Below are 20,938 nucleotides of genomic sequence, written 5' to 3' on the forward strand. Positions count from 1 at the left end.
CCTAACATCTTCTGTAACGCGATAAGCAAAAACCCTTTTGTGACCAATCATGTAGTGTGTGTGTGTGTGTGTGTGTGTGTGTGTGTGTGTGTGTGTGTGTGTGTGTGTGTGTGTGTGTGTGTGTGTGTGTGTGTGTGTGTGTGTGCGTGCATGCGTGCGTGCGTGTACACACCCATGTACCCTTCTAATAGTGTGTAGTGTAAAACTTGCAAACACACTGTGGTCAACACTGATCTAAAAATGAGAGGGAGAGAAACAGCCGAAGGGGCGGAAGTGTTTTTTGTTTTTTGGTAGGGAAGGAAGCGTTGCACAAAATGACAGAGCACCCATACAGTATATACAAGTCAAACATCTCCTCCCACTGATGTGCGTGGGGGAAAGAAAACAGGTGAAAGCAATCAACCATTAAGGTGAATCATCACAGGGTGCATCTTGCTTCACATGAAAAACAAAATAATGGAGAAAGACATTCTCAAGACATAATACACAAAAAAAGTACAATTTAAGATAGTATAGCCTAGTGTAGGAAGCAAAGTTGTCGGTACACTAGAAAATACAGTAAACAAGGAGCAAGGGCAAGTCTAAAACAATTATGTAGAAAAACATTCTATAGGCGGTTTTCACCAGAGCGCAACCCCACAGCACTTCCTTTTTCTCAGCATTCGGTAAACTGCTAAAATATTCACTCGACATCGTTACTTTTGTTTTCGCTGCTCAGCTGTATAGACGGTTTTCACGGAATGGTCAGTCCTGCACTTGAATGTTTTTTTTTCTTTTATTTCCATAGCAAACACTGCAACAGGAAGTGAGCGGGGGTTCAATTTAGAATGTTTTTGTTGTCAAGTTAAAACCATCTATAGAGAAACATTTAGAAAAGGAGGGGCCAAGGCAGTTGCTCTGCAAAGGGTAGGATAAAGATGCCCACACATAAATATTAAAATAGAAATAAAGAAATAAGGGAGGGATGACCTCCAGGGCAGCTAAAGTGAGCAATGCTAATGTCAGACAGGATGTAGGCTGATCACAAATATCTAAGTGAGTCTGTACTCACAGATGAGGGTAAGTGAAGAAGTCTATCAAACGTAACAAAAATTAAAGGAATGGTCTAATATCGAATGACTCATTCAAGCCTCTGGCAAAGGTGTCTAAGGTAGAGATCCAGAAAGCTTCCCTCCTAAGGAGTAAATTATTAATATCACCTCCCCTAGGTGGCAGTTTGACATGCTCTATACCAAAATATTTGAGTGAAGAGATACAATGTTTGGCCTGGAAGAAATGGTGCCACAGGATTCTTAAAATCCTTAGTCCTAATATCACTCCTGTGTTCAGATATTCTGGTTTTTAAAGCTCTGGAAGATTTGCCAATGTAGACTGATCCACACAAACATCTAATCATATAAATAATATTCAATGTGGTACAGCTGATGATACCCTTTATTTTAAATGTTTTACCCCTCACTGGATGGTTGAATGTATGACATTTGTGGGTGAATTTACATTGGGCACAATCACCACATTTATAGTTACCATCGGGAATGTTATTAAGAAAATGTGAGGGTGTGGGTTGCCTCAAATGCGACCTGACCAGGAAGTTCTTCAGGTTGGGAGGTCTTCTGTAAACAACACGTGGTGAGACAGAAAAAACCTTATTCAGAGCAGGATCAGAACTTAAAATGGACCAGTGTTTTTGAACAATTTTTTCGAACTGCCTGCCAAGGGGAGAATATTGGATCAGACAATTGATTGGTTCAATCAGGAGAGGCCAGTTGGTAGGGTTAGACAAACTTTATTTAGCAATCGGCGTGCATGGCAAATGCTTTGGCGCTTGACTCCATTGGCCAGTGGCGCTGCTCTTGAGGCAGAGGAGGGCGCCTGCATGGGCTAGGAGATCCCCCCCCCGTGGGGGATCAGGAGTCAAGACTCGTTGGTGGCGGACTGGGGAGGTGGGTGGGGCAAAACAACGCTTCGGAGGCCGGCTTCGGGGGAGATGGACTGCCGTGAGCTGCTGCTGCTATGATCGGCCAGAGAGAGAGAGGTGACGTAGAACCCTTGCTATATATATGAGGATTAACTGACGTCATGTTTGACGTCATAGCAGACGTCATACTAGGATTTTTGACTGACCACGTTATGCTAGAACTTGACTGACGTCAGGGGATGATCGGATTATGCGTGAGTGGCCTTCTGCTTGAACTATGGTCTGGAGACCTCACTTCAATCAGGAGAGGCCAGTTGGTAGGGTTAGACAAACTTTATTTAGCAATCGGCGTGCATGGCAAATGCTTTGGCGCTTGACTCCATTGGCCAGTGGCGCTGCTCTTGAGGCAGAGGAGGGCGCCTGCATGGGCTAGGAGATCCCCCAAAAGGAAGATCTGATTACCGGAGGTTAATTGAGATCTGCAGGCGCCAGTAGTTGATTGCACTTTTCCGGCCTTCGACCTTTTTAGCGACTTACAGCTATTTGCGGCTGGCGCTCCCAACTCGGTCGGGCACCTCGCGATAGCGCTTCCCAGCTTGGCCTACCTGGCCGCCTTGGCGCTTCGCGATCGTACTTTCCGGCCTTCGACCTTTTTAGCGACTTACAGCTATTTGCGGCTGGCGCTCCCAACTTGGTCGGGCCTTCGATCTTGCTTTTCCTGCCTTCGACCTTTTTAGCGACTTACAGCTATTTGCGGCTGGCGCTCCCAACTCGGTCGGGCACCTCGCGATAGCGCTTCCCAGCTTGGCCTACCTGGCCGCCTTGGCGCTTCGCGATTGTACTTTTCCGGCCTTCGACCTTTTTAGCGGCTTACGGCTATTTGCGGCCGGCGCTCCCAACTCGGTCGGGCCTTCGATCTTGGTACATAAAAATTTAGCTTGGCGCTTCCCGGCTTGGCCTACTTGGCTGCCTTGGCGCGACTACCCTGACTTTCTGCTCTCTCGAGTTGAAGATGGCGGGGCTGCTCCTGCAGCCGAACGTGAGCCTGACGGCGAAGTAGAACCTCGACTCCCATTTGATTCCGAACAGCGGCCATTGGGAGGGATGGATGGGCATGACTTTGAAGGCGTCCGAGATGTGGCCTTAGAGAGCTGGGCGCCTCTCCCCGCAAACTTAATAAGGAGGATGGCGTGGTCTACTGTGGCGTAGTGGAGGGAGAAGGGTTCGGGGGGAATTAGGCTATTTATGCTGGAGGTGGGGCCGTGCCGGGGTGCCGAGAGGTCGATTATCATTCTTTTCTTGCCGGAATATTTGCGCGTGGCGATGCCTATTGGGCTTGTCCGGAACACCGGGAAGGGGGGGGCCTTGAAGGGGCCGATTAGGAATCCCTTAGATAGTTCTTTGGCGAGAAGTTGGGAGACTACTTCGGGTTCCTTGAGGGCGGATTGCAAATTTTTTGATATGTGGGGGGCCAGGGGGGGGGAGACTACGCCTATCCTGAACCCCTGGGAGAGGCCGGACAGTAGGTAGTCGACGAAAGGGCGGTTGGGGTGAAGGGACAGCTCCTGTGTTAGAGCTGGGACGTCGATGGGGGTGGAGGGGTGGAGTTTTAGTATTGCCGAAAGCCCGATCTCTCCCTCTTGAGGGTCAGCTTTGGGGGGCGGTTCCTTCGCGGGCAGGCGGAGCGGGGGTGGGCGTCCCCGCAGAAGCTACATGAGTGCAGGAAGGAACAGTTAGGGACCGTGCACACGTTCTCGTTGAAATATTTGCAGAGCGTGTTGAGGCCAATGTTACGCACCTGGTTGCCTGCCTGGGAGGACCCGCTGGTGCCGGGCGCCTGGGAGGGGGCGGCGCCGGACTGAAAGGCCGCCTTTGGGCAGAATTGTGCGGAGTGCCCCGGTTCGCCGCATGAGTAGCAGGTGTTCGCCGGCCGCCCGCTAACCAGCTTCATGAATATCTGCATGTCCATGACGGACCAGTCAAGCCGCCTATTTGCCCGAGTGATCATCAGGGCGGCTTTAGCGGAGAATGCTTTATGATATTGGTAAAATAGTTTACCGTGGCTGGAGTAGAGATCCCCTATTAGCGCTAGATATTTGTCTAGCTCATGGCGGCGCTCTGGATACACTTCGCAGATCACGTCACGGTAGACGCCGAACGTGTTCAGGAAGTCACATAAGGACAGGTCTTTGGGCAGGCGGGGGTCGGACGACTTTAAATAAACAGGGCCATCTGGGTCACCCGTAGCTTTCCTTTTACACTCGGGAGATGGCAGGAGTATGCTAACTAAGTTGATGTCTCTGCCCTTTAAAATCTGGGACCTTAGCCTGGGCGAAATATCAGCACAGGGAGAAACAAAAGACATACCGAATGGGCTGGCAGGCATGGCGGACGCCAGAGTGTTCATCTGGGCGGGTTGGGTGGTGGTGGGGAGCATATCAGCTTGCTGCATGGGCGGAGGTAGGATCGGCTGCTGCGCCGGGGTTTCCAGGGCGCTCAGACGGGCTTCTACTGCTCTGCTTGCATCTAGCAGAGACAGCAGGATGGCTCTTGACGACCCCTGTCGGCTCGGCGGAGCTACGAATGGGGCCGCTTCCGCTTCCGGGGCGGCGGCCTGGAGGTCAGTGCGACCAGGAAGGACGAGGCGTCTCGCGGCGGCCCCGCGGCCTGCGTTTCCCCGGCGGCTCCCGGCTCTCGGGGCGGCTGCCTCTACTGGTCTTCGCCCGCGGCCTCTCGCGCGTCCGCGCCGAGCGGCCTCTCCTTCCGGCACGCTCGCACGCGTACTTGGGCGTCCACGGGCCGTCGTAGTGGCGCGCCCCGTGCCACGGGAACGCGTGCTGGGCCTTCTCGTTGGGGCTATGCTAGCAGCCTGTGCAGCCTGTGGTCCAGCCACTTCGCCAGCGTCTTCATCAGAAGACTCGGAAAGCAGGTACGCTCCGTGGCCGGTCCGGAACAGGGAAGCGATGTCTAAGCTGTCGTCGCTGTCCATGGACAGCTCTGGCTCGGAACTCGACATACCGGAATGGAGTGGGGAGCGTTGAAATCTGCGGTGAATAACCACGGGTGGAGAAGGCTTGAGGATGCTGATTCGGTCTGCAGATGTGGAGCAAAACACGCTTCGGAGGCCGCAAAACAACGCTTCGGAGGCCGGCTTCAGGGGAGATGGACTGCCGTGAGCTGCTGCTGCTATGATCGGCCAGAGAGAGAGAGGTGACGTAGAACCCTTGCTATATATATGAGGATTAACTGACGTCATGTTTGACGTCATAGCAGACGTCATACTAGGATTTTTGACTGACCACGTTATGCTAGAACTTGACTGACGTCAGGGGATGATCGGATTATGCGTGAGTGGCCTTCTGCTTGAACTATGGTCTGGAGACCTCACTTGTTCTCCGTTATGTCTCTCTCTAGTGGAGAGACAGTCAACGTGTGAACAATGCTGAAATCTATTGGAAGCTGGTTCAATACTGTTCAGGATAGCCCCGCCGTCGAAAACGTGTCTCAAGATCCTTTGAGTGCATTTTAAAAGCTACATCTGAACTGCAGGTCCTACGTATACGCTTAAATTGGCCAATAGGAATACCCTTTTTGAGAGGTGTGGGGTGGTAACTGTCAGCATGGAGGAGGGAATTACAGTCTGTAGGTTTCCGATATAAATCCGTGCTCAGTCTACCATTGGCTTTGTAAATCAAAATGTCAAGGAAGTTCATACGTACAGCATCAGAGGCTATGGTAAATTTAAGATGTTCACTGCTATCATTTAGAAATGTGTGAAAAGCAGCTAACTCTGAGGCAGACCCAGTCCAGATCAAAAAAATGTCATCAATGTAGCGTTTCCAAATTTGGATAAAAGGTAGAAAAGGATTACAATTCTTGTTGAGAATAAAATTGGTCTCAAGAAGGCCCACATACAGATTTGCATAATTGGGAGCCATTTTGCTACCCATGGCAGTCCCACGTTTTTGTAAGAAGAAGTGTTTTTCAAACATATTTTTATTTATTAGTAAGTACTATTTCAGTAAGCTCTTTAAGACAGGCAGTACTGGGGGTGCAAGCAGTCCTCTGATTGAGAAGGTGCTCTATTGCCTCGAGGCCACCTTGACATGGCTGTAACTAGCTATGAGGACGGGGAGGTCCGGACCACCCCTAATATTTCAGAGGTTTTTTTTTTAGCCTTTATTTAACCAGGTTTGTCCCATTGAGATCAAAGATCTCTTTTACAAGAGAGACCTGGCCAAGAAACAGCAGCAACACAAAGTTACAACAAACAAACACATAAACACATACAATTGAAAAACATTAAAATTATCAAATAAAACATTTGCATACAGACAGCCTGTTCTCAAGAGATTTTACCATAGCCTTAAAACCATTTAAGGTTACTAAGCTATTAAGTTTAAGATCAGACTGCAGACTGTTCCATGCGGTGGATGCAGAGAACCTAAAAGCTTTCTTCCCCAGTTCGGACTTTGGGAACAGAAAATTGTAGAGTGTCCTGAGAACGAAGATTGTAAAAAAATAAAACAATCTGCATGGAAAAGCATGAAAAACACGGGATCGCTTTTATTTTGAAACTGTGGGTGTAGAGTTGGTTTGCACCCTGTTTGGTGGTCCACCGGTTTGTGGAAAACAAGGTTGAGATGTTGTATAAGGCCTATTGAGATGTTGTATAACCAGGTTGCTCAACCACAGTTTGTCGTCAACATGTTTTTGGGGAAATATGGTAGTTCATCAAATTGATGTTCCATAAGATTGGGAAATAACACTGAAGGCCGAAAATTATGTTTGGAGGATCATCAGTCTCTGAACATTGAGCAATATTCTATTGAATGGTTTTATCCTGAAGCAGTAGAGCCAGGTCACGATGACTTTGGCATAGAGCTAAGTGACATTCTTGCCAGGAAAATGTGCTTTGACTGACCAAGAGTGTATAAAACAGGGCTTCACTAAGACACTGTTGGGGGCTTTTACACACATGCGTCGCCTTCTGTGAGAGCATCCTTCTGCTCTCACAGAATCTATCATCTGTATCATGCTACTTTTTGAGAATAAACCTCACTTTGAAGAAACGATACTGGACTGACTTCTCATTTGAAGAACATTGCATTTCATACAGATAAACCATATTAGGGTTTTCATGTTTTGTTTTGAGAAGAGGGGGCAGGAGCTCAGAAGGGGAGCTGCCCGGTTACAATTAGGCCGTGTCAGGAATTTAATACCCGACAAAACGAAAGGCAGGTCAGGCAAGAAGTCATCTGACGCCGCGTCCGCGGTAACTTGATTCCGAGAGAGCAGCAGCATGGTGGTGAGTGATGACTGTCTGTCTGCCTGGCGAGATAATTGAAGGTGAGCGAGCTGCGAGACAGTGAGCGAGTGAACGACAGACAGTGAGTGACACTGACAGATTTTTTAGCAACAACCAAGAAAGTAAGTGTCTAGTCTGTCTCTTAAGTAATGTTACCTGTGTGACACATTGGGATGCTACTGGCTAATCATGCATGATGCCAATTGCCAAGCTCCCGAAGTCAGGTATGCAGGTGGCTATATGCATGGTTTCAGTTTCATGACCCAATAAGTAACAAAAAGAGGTGGTGTAAAGTTAAAAACAACATAATATATTTTATTTTATTTTTCAATCGTTCCTATCAGGAATAAATAAATGTCCCTCTGTATGTTTTTTTTTATTATCGATGATGACTTTGTGTGTTGTGTACGGCTTGGGTTGTGTACCTGTGTTTGTAGGTGTCATTTTGATATGAATTTGGCTAAAACAGTTTGTGTTTGTTAGTTACAATTATGTTGACAGGAGAGCTGAGCAGGTGGTGACATGAAAGAGAATATACTGAATAATGACATCACAAGAGTATAATCCTAATGTTGATTTAAAATGATATATTACTCTAAATATGGCTAAAAAAGGGGAAAAAACCCCTCAATTTTAATCCGCCTCCCCTTGCTGGACCTCCCCTATTTCGGGACCCTGGTTACGGCCCTGCACCTTGATGTGGGATATTTAAACTCTCCACATCAAGAGTGACCAAGAGCGAGTCCTTGTCCACTGAGTCTAAGGCTTGTATGACCTGAATACAATCACTGGAGTCCCTTACATAAGAAGGAAGTGACAAGACATGTGGTTTCAGGAAGTAATCAACAAACAGAGGAAATATTTTCAGTGAGAGCGCAGATCCCAGAGACAATAGGTCGACCAGGAGGAACATTGGTATATTCTTTATGGAAAATGTCTGATTACAGACAGTCTGTCACAGGTTTATGTACGTAGGCCTATAGTCCTCTCTCTAAGTTATCTTTTCGCTCCTTCCCCTCCACTCTGTCATCAGTGATGTCACATGAGCAGTGGTGATGTCATCAGTGATGTCACTTGAGCAATTGTGATGATCAATGTCAGTCACATTTGCTTCAGTAACACAGCAAATAATATGCATGTAAAAACACATGGGTGAGTGAAACTACAATACACTGGTACTAACCAACCTCCTGACTGCTGTGACAACCCTCCCACTCTCCTGGCCCTGTCTTGCAGGAGCTTGGTGGTTTCTTTGGGTCATTAGGCTGATTGGGTGCACCTGGGCCCGGTGCGCTCTTTGAGCTTTAAAAGCCCACAGACCACTCATTCCCTCCTCACCTGTGTGCACAATTCTATTCGGTTCTTTTGGCTTCTAGTGGTTTGTGTTGTTTTAGTCCTTAGTTTAGTTTGAGGTCATAATTATTATTGCTATAAGTTTGACTCCCTCCTTTTGTTACTTCCTTTAGCCGGGTTGTAAGTAACACAACTGCTAAACGGAAACCTGTGGTTTGAGAGAGGGGCAGGGTCACAACGCAGCAGCATTCAGGACTGTCTAACCAAAGCTGTTGGCGTAGGCTATACAAAGCTATGCACCACAAACACCTGCACGTGTGAGATGTAGCTTTGCTGTACACACACTTTTTATCATTGCTATGAACCTCCATACAGTACAGTATATCTAATATTATAAAATGGCTCTCTCAAATCAAGCAATCTGATTGGTTCACAGCCATTGTATAATTCCAGTAACCGAGTTCAATAACCCATGGCCATGGGTTATTGGTTACCATGGCAACTCTCTTACTAAATGGCAGTGCTGCGCTCGAGACAAACAGCTTTCTCCTGATCTGCTGTATGGAGGGTCACTAGTCGTCATTATGGACGCATGATGGCGCAACTCTCTTACTAAAAGTACCTCAAAAACAAAATGGCGGAGACAACTTTCAGATCCTTGTGAATCGATCTTCGCTTATAACTTTACTAATACTTCGCAGAAAATGATGATTTGTACAAGAATAGACGCGGGCTGAACCCCTCTCTCGCGCGCCCTCACTCTTAACCCCGCATTTCTAAATAAGACGTAACGTTACTTGGTCAGCATACGGCTCTGGTGTCGGGCTTTGGAAAAGCTCTGAGCCAAGCGCCAGGATTGGCCAATGTCGACTTCAGTCTCCAGAACGATCCAATCAAATCACCCGCACGTCTATCTTCTTGCTAGAGGTCCCGCCTTACAGTATTGTTTCAACTGACTCTATCAGAATAAAATGCCAGTCGGACTTATAGTATTATTATTATTATATTATTATACTTGGAACCCTTTTATAAAAGCAATATAGCACTCGAGCAGCGTGTGTTGTGAAATATATCACACTGATAAGCTGTTATCCCACTCGGCCTGCGGCCTCGTGGGATAACAGCTTATCAGTGTGATATATTCATCACAACACACTAGCTCTCGTGATATATTGCTTAAGTCTAATATGCAAAATGATGAAGAAAGTTGACCTTGTCTTACCTTATGCATCATAGAATGATAGAACATAATACTTGCATGTCCTTTCTAACGTTTAGATTTAGAACCAGAACGTTGCTCTAAGGTGCAAATCTTTCCATTTTCATCTCACCCAAATGGACATTAGACTGTCTGTAGCTGTTGATCTCTATGGAAATGGATTGTGCATCCTTCAGCAGCACGTTAAGTCATTGTTGTGCTTATTGAGACCGCTGATACATTTGTATGGGGGAATATAGCATGCATTTGACGCTACGACAAAATGTCCCCCTTGGCTGACCTATTGCACAGACATGACACTTGCAGTTCCATGCATTCAATACATGAGAATCTCCAAATGGATAGATCCATGGTAAATGAATACGTAAAATAAATATAAAAATACAATACATAAAAGAATTATGCATCTTACTGACAGATATGTAGATGTAGTGAATTAATGTGTACAACAATCAATCCACGCTCAAATACAATGTAGTTTGCATCTACAGTACTGTACATTTTTGGACATGATCAAGTCTGTTATTCTGAGCAACCTTTAGGTGGTGCCAGAGACACATGGTGAGAAGAGAAGGCATTTCTTTGGCTCCTTTTTCTCTTTTTCTCTGCATTTCAATCACAATTACATAAAGATCTTTTTGTTTTAACATTATTTGTCACTACGTTTGTGTGTCATCCTTCACATTCAACACCAGGAAGCCCAATGGATTTGAGAAGGCCAAGAAGCCACCAACTGAAGGGGGTAAATAGGATCATAACTTATACAGTATTATTATAAACTGTAGAGAAACCAGGTCTAGGATAACTCATGGAGGGACATTTGGGAAACTGACATATTTCTTTTGTAAATGCAAGTTATTCACCAACACCAAGTCAGCTGTATCTTCACCAGTAGCTCTACCAACAAGTGGCATCAACAAGACTATTTACTTTGAACTATGCCTCTTGAGTCGTGCACTTGGGTTCCATTTTGTATTTGAACTGTGAGACTAAATCAATTTTCATCAAAGTACTGAAATTACAAAATGTTTGATTGTAGTCTATATATCAGAAGTTTATGTACTGTATTAGTCAGTTAGCTATTAGCCATGTTAAAAGATCTAATAGTCCCTGGAAATGACAGCTTTTTTATTCTTATATTTTCTGTATTGCAAACAGAAACTATAGACACAGGGACTTGGCACCAGATTTTCTCCATAAGAAATGTAATTTCCCATATGAGGTTAATAAGGTGGCTCAGTGGTTAGCACTATTACCTCACACTAACAGCAAGAAGGTCCCGGGTTCAAACCCTGTTCCGTCCCATGTCCTTTCTGTGTGAAGTTTGCTTCTCCATGGTTGTGTGTGTTTCCTCCCATATATATATATAGTCAAGTCAAGTCAAGTCAAGTTTATTTGTATAGCACATTTCATACACAGAGGCAATTCAAAGTGCTTCACATAAAATGGATGACAGGAAAATAAAAGAAGAAAAGAAGAAAATAAAATGGACATTTAAAAGCATCACAACAAAACTTTAAAAAAGAGTATAAAAAGTGCATTAAGCAACAGGCACAGCAGTTGCAAAAAGAGCTAAAAACTTATGACTCATTGGGTTTGCATAATAGAATAAATCAATGTATCTATATTGAGTCCCCCGACATCATGACTATAAGCATGACTACACACACATAAAACTCAGGTCTGGGTACGGTGTCCTCTTTTCCTCTATACTGTAGTTTGGACACCAAGCATACCCCCGCTTGTACCTTGCGGGGGTATATATTAATAAATAATCAATAAATAGATTGTTTGTGCCTGACTATAAAGCGTTTGTGGTAGACCTCCCGTGACTTTAACAGACTGATGTTCAATGGATTGTAGGCCAGAGTTGAAGTTCTCAGTCTTGAGGACGACACTACAGGAAACTTGATTTTGAAGACCTAAATATAACCAAAGTGTGTAGGAAAACCACCTGAAAACAAATATTTGTAATACTTCATTGTATAGAAAACAATATCATCAAATGGAAGAAAAAGGTGTGTGTGTGTGTGTGTGTGTGTGTGTGTGTGTGTGTGTGTGTGTGTGTGTGTGTGTGTGTGTGTGTGTGTGTGTGTGTGTGTGTGTGTGTGTGTGTGTGTGTGTGTGTGTGTGTGTGTGTGTGGGAGGGGGGTGGGGCTTTAGCACTGAAAACGTTACATTCAATACATCACATGACATCACATTAAAACAGTGTTCATCTGAGAAATTCTTTTGCAGTTTTAAACCAATTCAAATGAGAGAAAAAGGAAAGAAAAATGGAAAAGCGATGAAGATGGTAATCTAACTCATGGGTTACTACTCATTTTTTGGGGGGAGATTCTGCTTTATATGGTGTGGTTAAAACATAATTTGGACCAATCAGATTGCTTGCCGGGGTTACAGGTACTCAGTGGGAGCCAGAACCCTCCACTTTAGCAGTTTGGGCCTATGGTCTGGAATCCACAACGTTGATGAGGTCCTTTACCCAGTCGTGAGTTGGGTCAGCACAGAGCATCTTCCTCTTCATCTGAAAGCTATAACAGAGAGAGAGAGAGAGAGACACACACACACACACACACACACACACAGACACACACACACACAGACACACACACACACACACACACACACACACACACACACACACACAGATCATTCCTGCTGTTGTTGCATTTTGCCTTGCATTTACAGTCATCAAACCAACCAGATAATCAATCAGTCAATAAGTCGGCCAATAGCAACTCAGTCAGCCAATCAGGCTCAACTTGGGCATTTTACAATTGCAGTAACACTCCTGAATGTTGTTTTAGTGACAGATGTGTTGCCGCAACCGTTGCACCTTTAGTAGATTATGTTTTAATTAATTTCAGATTTTCTCTCGATTATTATTTTTTCATTGCCAAGTTATCTTAAATGTTTCAGTAACCCAATTTTATTGATGATTTCTTTTTAATCACGGCAGTTGCCATTATGGTGATTGAAAACTAAAAAAAACAACTGTCTCTATAACATCATGCAGATGTTACATTTTATCAGCTAATTCTGAAACTTGATATGAACTGTATAGTATGTCTATAATGACAGATCAATTAAAATGTGGCCTAAAGCCTGGTTATGATAACTGCATGATAACTCCTACACTTGTGCAGGAGTAGCAAAGTCTGTAAGGTTGAAGATCAATAAAACAGGAGATGCAACACTCACACTACACCCTTCTTGGCACACTGACTGTGTGTGTAACTGTAGCTCACCAACAGGCGCTTAGGCACGCGTTTGGGGATAAATGTGAAACAGCATGCATCTGGACCACCGCCGCCTGAGAAACAGACAGAGAAACAACATGAGCACAGATACCATGTGGTCTTCTTCCCCTTTCCGTATGCTTCTCTTGTTCATACTATTAGACATGTATGCTACATTTACAAAGCAGTATAGTGTATAACAGGGTTTCCCAAATAGCGGCCCGCGGCCGGCGAGCTGTGTGGCCCGTGCCGGAATTGCTTTTTTTTTTTTTTTTTTTTACAGTGTACCTGAACGCAACATGCAAGATCTGGCTAAAAGTAATCTCATGTGTATAAATTACAGTTCAACACTGAGGAAGTGTCCAATTGTTCATGTTCAAGTCATTCTAATAGTCAACTTCTGTTAATATTTTTCAATCATCCTGATTAAATCAGGCTAAATGTAATGTAAGAAATTACTGATCAACACTGAATAGGTGTCCAAATGTTCATGTCATTCTGGCCAATACTTCTGTTATAACATTTCAGTCTGGAATATGGAATATTTTTCAATAATCTTGATGACTAAACGGCTAAAGTAATCTCATGTGTAAGAAATGACGGTTCTATATTGAAGTAGAAATTTAAATACTTAACTCGTTGGTTTTGGATTTATTTAGTTTCAAGAGTGCATTTTTGTTCTTGTGTGACCCTCAACACAGGCTTTGACACACGGGCCACTTACTGATGCTTAAATTAACCCACTCATATTTTGGTTTATTTCAAGAAAAATATGTTGGCTAGTGGAAATTCTAATTGGCTGGTAAAATGCTTAAAATCTAGCAGCCATTGGCAGGTGTTCAAAAAAGTTAATTTCAAGCCCTCCAGGTGGTGACATAGGAGTGAGCGAGAAAAGGATCAAATTGGTGGTTAAGACTGAATAATGACAACAGAACTGTTCATTTAAAATGAGTTATTCCTCTATTCTTCTGGCTTCAAATGCTCCAAATGTTTCACGCCGCCGCCTTGCGGCCGTCGGCACAGTTCGGCCCCCGGCCCTCAGCAAAATGTGGCCCTTGGTGAAAAGTAATTAGGGACCCCTGGTGTATAAGCTTTAGACTCATATATTCAATGGCTGCTGAGGCTTGCTGTGGTTTGGTTTGATTTGATTATGGCATGAATCAATATTTTTGCTTCGGCATTAATAAGTAAGAACAGCAAGAACAGAAAAACAAACAAATCAGTTTACCACAGCTAACAATTAAAATTGAAAGCTGCGCAAAATTTCCCCACAATACAGTGCATGTATTCTATAGCATCAAGTCTATTGACATTTGCCAATATGTCATATTCAACCAGCAAGCAGGTTTGGCTGTTTCTAGACATTTGACCTCATGACATTACTCTGACCTGTGGAGACAAGGCAGTAAACTTACTTGGTACACTAGATTCAGCCAAGGTTGAGAAAAGCAGGATGCTGCAGACCACCAGAAAAACTGTCTTCTTCATCTTCATCATCATCATAACTGTCTGTCTCTGTCTGTCTGCCTCGCTCTATCTGTCAGTATGTCCTTCTCTGCCCTGCCTCTTATCCTGCCTCATCCCTAACATCTTCTGTAATGCGATAAGCAAAAACCATTTTCTGACCAATCATGTAGTGTGTGTGTGTGTGTGTGTGTGTGTGTGTGTGTGTGTGTGTGTGTGTGTGTGTGTGTGTGTGTGTGTGTGTGTGTGTGTGTGCGTGCGTCCGTGTACCCTTCTTGTGTGGTGTAAAACTTGCGATACTGTTTCCATGACAAAATAAGGACCAAGACCCATAAACCCAGAAGCTACAGTTAACTTGCAAACACACTGTGGTCAACACTGATCTAAAAATGAAATGGAGAGAAACGGTCGAAGGGGCGGAGGTGTGTGTGTGTGTGTGTGTGTGTGTGTGTGTGTGTGTGTGTGTGTGTGTGCGTGTGCGTGTGCGCGTGCGCTGTGAAGTTCCAAACGACTCAATAAACATGCGCAGCTATCGACTGAACGTGTCACACACGCAGTGTCGGACTGCATAATCGGGCACGTCGGCCAAATGCCCGGTGGCCTGGCCTGGCCTGGCCTGGCCTGGCAAAAAAAAAAAAAAAAAAATTGCAGGCCAGGCCAGGCCACTCACTGAACAGCAGGCCAGGCGCCGCCTACTGGTTTACTAGTGGTTTTATTACTTTATTCAGGTTTAAAGTGGGTGCATCTCATTGTAAAATTGGACTTGGCCCAAATTGGGCTTCAAACGGCCCAAATTGGGTTCAAACGGCCCAAATCGGGCTTCAAACAGCCCAAATCTGGCTTTAAACGACCCAAATCTGGCTTAAAACGGCCCAAATTGGGCTTCAAACGCCCCAAATTGAGCTTCAAACACCCCAAATTTTTTGCCGCCGCCCTTCGGACGCCGGCACGCGCGTCGGCCCATATCGGCCTGGCCTGCTTGGTATCTAATGCCCGGCCTGAATTATGATCCCAGTCCGCCCCTGCACACACGCATGCTTTGACGCCTGTGTAGCAAAGCAACGCTTGACGTGTCATGTAGTTTCCCCATTGACTTGTAATGGTCACGCGTGTACGCGTGCGCTTACGCGCTCTGACTGCGCACCCCGCGTACATTTACGCGTAAAATTACGCGTACATTTATGCGTAATGTTACGTGTAAATGTACGCGGGTTGCGCAGTCACAGCGCGTAAACGCACGCATGAAGATAATAGAACAATTTCGTTACGCGTTGACACACACACCTGTTCGCAGTTTTTGATGCTACGCCACCGGAAGTGTTTCTGCATCGCACACAACAGTGCGCGTACATGAACGCGTAATTTTACGCATAAATGTACGCGTAATTTTACGCGTAAATGTACGCGGGGTGCGCAGTCACACGCGTGACCATTACAAGTCAATGGGGAAACTACATGACACGTCAAGCGTTGCTTTGCTACACAGGCATCAAAGCATGCGTGTGTGACACGTTCAGTCGATAGCTGCGCATGTTTATTGAGTCGTTTGGAACTTCATATCCGGTGGCGTAGAATCAAAAACTGCGAACGCGCGTGTGTGTGCACGCGTGACAAAATTGACTATGTTAAGTCACGCAGGTGTGAGATGTAGCTGTGCTGTACACACACTTTTTATCATTGCTATGAACCTCCATAGAGTATGACTCTAATAGTCTAATATGCAAAATGATGAAGAAAGTTGACCTTGTCTAACCTTATGCATCATAGAATGATAGAACATAATACTTGCATGTCCTTTCTAACGTTTAGATTTAGAACCAAAACGTTGCTCTAAGGTGCAAATCTTTCCATTTTCATCTCACCCAAATGGACATTAGACTGTCTGTAGCTGTTGATCTCTATGGAAATGGATTGTGCATCCTTCAGCAGCACGTTAAGTCATTATTGTGCTTATTGAGACCGGTGATACATTTGTATGGGGGAATATAGCATGCAGTTGACGCTACGACAAAATGTCCCCCTTGGCTGACCTATTGCACAGACATGACACTTGCAGTTCCATGCATTCAATACATGAGAATCTCCAAATGGATAGATCCATGGTAAATGAATACGTAAAATAAATATAAAAATACAATACATAAAAGAATTATGCATCTTACTGACAGATATGTAGATGTAGTGAATTAATGTGTACAACAATCAATCCACGCTCAAATACAATGTAGTTTGCATCTACAGTACTGTACATTTTTGGACATGATCAAGTCTGTTATTCTGAGCAACCTTTAGGTGGTGCCAGAGACACATGGTGAGAAGAGAAGGCATTTCTTTGGCTCCTTTTTCTCTTTTTCTCTGCATTTCAATCACAATTACATAAAGATCTTTTTGTTTTTAACATTATGTGTCACTATACGTTTGTGTGTCACCCTTCCCATTCAACACCAGGAAGCCCAATGGATTTGAGAAGGCCAAGAAGCCACCAACTGAAGGGGGTAAATAGGATCATAACTTATACAGTATAAACAATGTAGAGAAACCAGGTCTAGGATAACTCATGGAGGGACATTTGGGAAACTGACATATTTCTTTTGTAAATGCAAGTTATTCACCAACACCAAGTCAGCTGTATCTTCACCAGTAGCTCTACCAACAAGTGGCATCAACAAGACTATTTACTTTGAACTCTGCCTCTTGAGTCGTGCACTTGGGTTCCATTTTGTATTTGAACTGTGAGACTAAATCAATTTTCATCAAAGTACTGAAATTACAAAATGTTTGATTGTAGTCTATATATATCAGAAGTTTATGTACTGTATTAGTCAGTTAGCTATTAGCCATGTTAAAAGATCTAATAGTCCCTTGAAATGACAGCTTTTTTATTCTTATATTTTCTGTATTGCAAACAGACACAGGGACTTGGCACCATATTTTCTCCATAAGAAATGTATTTTCCCATATGAGGGTTAATAAGGTGGCTCAGTGGTTAGCACTATTACCTCACACTAACAGCAAGAAGGTCCCGGGTTCAAACCCTGTTCCGTCCCAGGTCCTTTCTGTGTGAAGTTTGCTTCTCCATGGTTGTGTGTGTTTCCTCCCGTATATAAATATATATATAGTCAAGTCAAGTCAAGTTTATTTGTATAGCACATTTCATACACAGAGGCAATTCAAAGTGCTTCACATAAAATGGATGACAGGAAAATAAAAGAATAAAAGAAGAGAATAAAATGGACATTTAAAAGCATCACAACAAAACTTTAAAAAAAGAGTATAAAAAGTGCATTAAGCAACAGGCGCAGCAGTTGCAAAAAGAGCTAAAAACTTATAGAGTTTATATATATATTAGAGAGATATACTTATAGAGAGATTTATATATATATATACATATAGCTAATAAATAGATTGTTTGTGCCTGACTATAAAGCGTTTGTGGTAGACCTCCCGTGACTTTAACAGACTGATGTTCAATGGATTGTAGGCCAGAGTTGAAGTTCTCAGTCTTGTCTATTGAGGACGACACTACAGGAAACTTGATTTTGAAGACCTAAATTTAACCAAAGTGTGTAGGAAAACCACCTTAAAACAAATATTTGTAATACTTTATTGTATAGAAAACAATATCAGCAAATGGAAGAAAAAGGTGTGTGTGTGTGTGTGTGTGTGTGTGTGTGTGTGTGTGTGTGTGTGTGTGTGTGTGTGTGTGTGTGTGTGTGTGTGTGTGTGTGTGTGTGTGTGTGTGTGTGTGTGTGTGTGTGTGTGTGTGTGTGTGTGTGTGTGTGGGAGGGGGGCGGGGCTTTAGCACTGAAAACGTTACATTCAATACATCACATGACATCACATTAAAACAGAGTTCATCTGAGAAATTATTTCGCAGTTTTAAACCAATTCAAATGAGAGAAAAAGAAAAGAAAAATGGAAAAGCGATGAAGATGGTAATCTAACTCATGGGTTACTACTCATTTTTGGGGGGGAGATTCTACTTTATATAGTGTGGTTAAAACATAATTTGGTCCAATCAGATTGCTTGCCGGGGCTACAGGTACTCAGTGGGAGCCAGAACCCTCCACTTTAGCAGTTTGGGCCTTTGGTTTGGAATCCACAACCTTGATGATGTTCTTGACCCAGTCGTGAATTGGGTCAGCACAGACCATAAAATGGCTACCATCCGTTCTCTTCCTCTTCATCTGAAAGCTATAACAGAGAGAGAGAGAGAGAGAGAGAGAAACACACACACACACACACACACACACACACACACACACACACACACACACACACACACAGATCATGCCTGCTGTTGTTGCATTTTGCCTTGCATTTACAGTCATCAAACCAACCAGATAATCAATCAGTCAATAATTCGGCCAATAGCAACTCAGTCAGCCAATCAGCCTTCAGGCTCAACTTGGGCATTTTACAATTGCAGTAAATCCTCAGTGTTGTTTTAGTGACAGATGTGTTGCCGCAACCGTTGCACCTTTAGTAGATTATTTTTTAATATATTGCAGATTTTCTCTCGATTATTATTTTTTGATTGCCTAGTTATCTTAAATGTTTCAGTAAACCAATTTTTTTATGATTTCTTTTTAATCACTGCAGTTGCCATTATGGTGATTGAAAACTCAAAAAAACAACTGTCTCTATAACATCACGCAGATATTATTTTATCAGCTAATTCTGAAACTTGATTTGAACTGTATAGTATGTCTATAATGACAGATCAATTAAAATGTGGCCTAAAGCCTGGTTATGATAACTGCATGATAACTCCTACACTTGTGCAGGAGTAGCAAAGTCTGTACGGTTGAAGATCAATAAAACAGGAGATGCAACACTCACACTACACCCTCCTTGGGACACTGATTGTGTGTGTAATTGTAGCTCAGCACCCTGCCCTTAGGCACGGGTAGGGGGGTAAAATCGAAACAGCATGAACCTGGACCACCGCCGCCTGAGAAACAGACAGAGAAACAACATGAACACAGATACCATTATTTTGGTCTTCTTCCCCTTTCCGTATGCTTCTCTTGTTCATACTATTAGACATGTATGCTACATTTACAAAGCAGTATAGTGTATAACAGGGTTTCCCAAATAGCGGCCCGCGGCCGGCGAGCTGTGTGGCCCGCGCCGGAATTGCTTTTTTTTTTTTTTTTACAGTGTACATGAATGCAACATGCAAGATCTGGCTAAAAGTATCTCATGTGTATACATTACCGTTCAACACTAAAGAAGTGTCCAAATGTTCATGTTCAAGTCATTCTAATAGTCAACTTCTGTTGTAACATTTCAGTCTGAATTCTGGAATATTTTTCAATCATCCTGATTAAATCAGGCTAAATGTAATGTAAGAAATTACTGTTCAACACTGAATAGGTGTCCAAATGTTGATGTCATTCTGGCCAATACTCCACTTCTGTTATAACATTTCAGTCTGGAATATGGAATATTTTTCAATAATCTTGATGGCTAAACGGCTAAAGTAATCTCATGTGTAAGAAATGACTGTTCTATATTGAAGTAGAAATTTAAATCATTAACTCGTTGGTTTTGGATTTATTTAGTTTCAAGAGTGCATTTTTGTTCTTGTGTAACCCTCAACACAGGCTTTGACACACGGGCCACTTACTGATGCTATGAGTCGAATATGAGTGAACCCACTCATATTCTGGTTTATTTCAAGAAAAATATGTTGGCTAGTGGAAATTCTAATTGGCTGGTAACTTTCAAATCTAGCAGCCATATTGGCAGGTGTTCAAAAAAGTTAATTTCAAGCCCTCCAGGTGGTGACATAGGAGTGAGCGAGAAAAGGATCAAATTGGTGGTTAAGACTGAATAATGACAACAGAACTGTTCATTTAAAATGAGTTATTCCTCTATTCTTCTGGCTTCAAATGCACCAAATGTTTCACGCCGCCGCCTTGCGGCCGTCGGCACAGTTCGGCCCCCGGCCCTCAGCAAAATGTGGCCCTTGGTGAAAAGTAATTAGGGACCCCTGGTGTATAAGCTTTAGACTCATATATTCAATGGCTGCTGAGGCTTGCTGTGGTTTGGTTTGATTTGATTATGGTATGAATCAATATTTTTGCTTCAGCATTAATAAGTAAGAACAGCAAGAACAGAAAAACAAACAAATCAGTTTACCACAGCTAACAATTAAAATTGAAAGCTGCGCAAAAGTTCCCCACAATAAAGTGCATGTATTCTATAGCATCAAGTCTATTGCCATTTGCCAATATGTCATATTCAACCAGCAAGCAGGTTTGGCTGTTTCTAGACATTTGACGTGATGACATTACTCTGACCGTGGAGACAAGGCAGTAAACTTACTTGGTACACTAGATTCAGCCAAGGTTGAGAAAAGCAGGATGCTGCAGACCACCAGAAGGACTGTCTTCTTCATCTTCATCATCATCATAAATGTCTGTCTCTGTCTGTCTGCCTCGCTCTATCTGTCAGTATGTCCTTCTCTGCCCTGCCTCTTATCCTGC

At 43.5% G+C, this 20,938-nt stretch overlaps 2 long non-coding RNA genes across 2 annotated transcripts; both read right to left on the reverse strand.

Moving 5' to 3' along the window:
* Positions 1-11,119: 11,119 nt before the first annotated feature.
* On the reverse strand, positions 11,120-14,545 carry LOC310783022. The gene is made up of 3 exons (XR_014553060.1): positions 14,396-14,545; positions 12,943-13,054; positions 11,120-12,272 (listed from the first exon to the last, which is right to left on the reverse strand). It is a non-coding gene; the product is annotated as an uncharacterized lncRNA (long non-coding RNA).
* Positions 14,546-17,569: 3,024 nt separating this feature from the next.
* LOC310782033 lies at positions 17,570-20,938 on the reverse strand. The gene is made up of 3 exons (XR_014553009.1): positions 20,778-20,938; positions 19,287-19,398; positions 17,570-18,638 (listed from the first exon to the last, which is right to left on the reverse strand). It is a non-coding gene; the product is annotated as an uncharacterized lncRNA (long non-coding RNA).

This window comes from Poromitra crassiceps, assembly GCF_964638095.1.
Source record: "Poromitra crassiceps genome assembly, chromosome: 9".
Classification (NCBI taxonomy): domain Eukaryota; kingdom Metazoa; phylum Chordata; class Actinopteri; order Beryciformes; family Melamphaidae; genus Poromitra; species Poromitra crassiceps.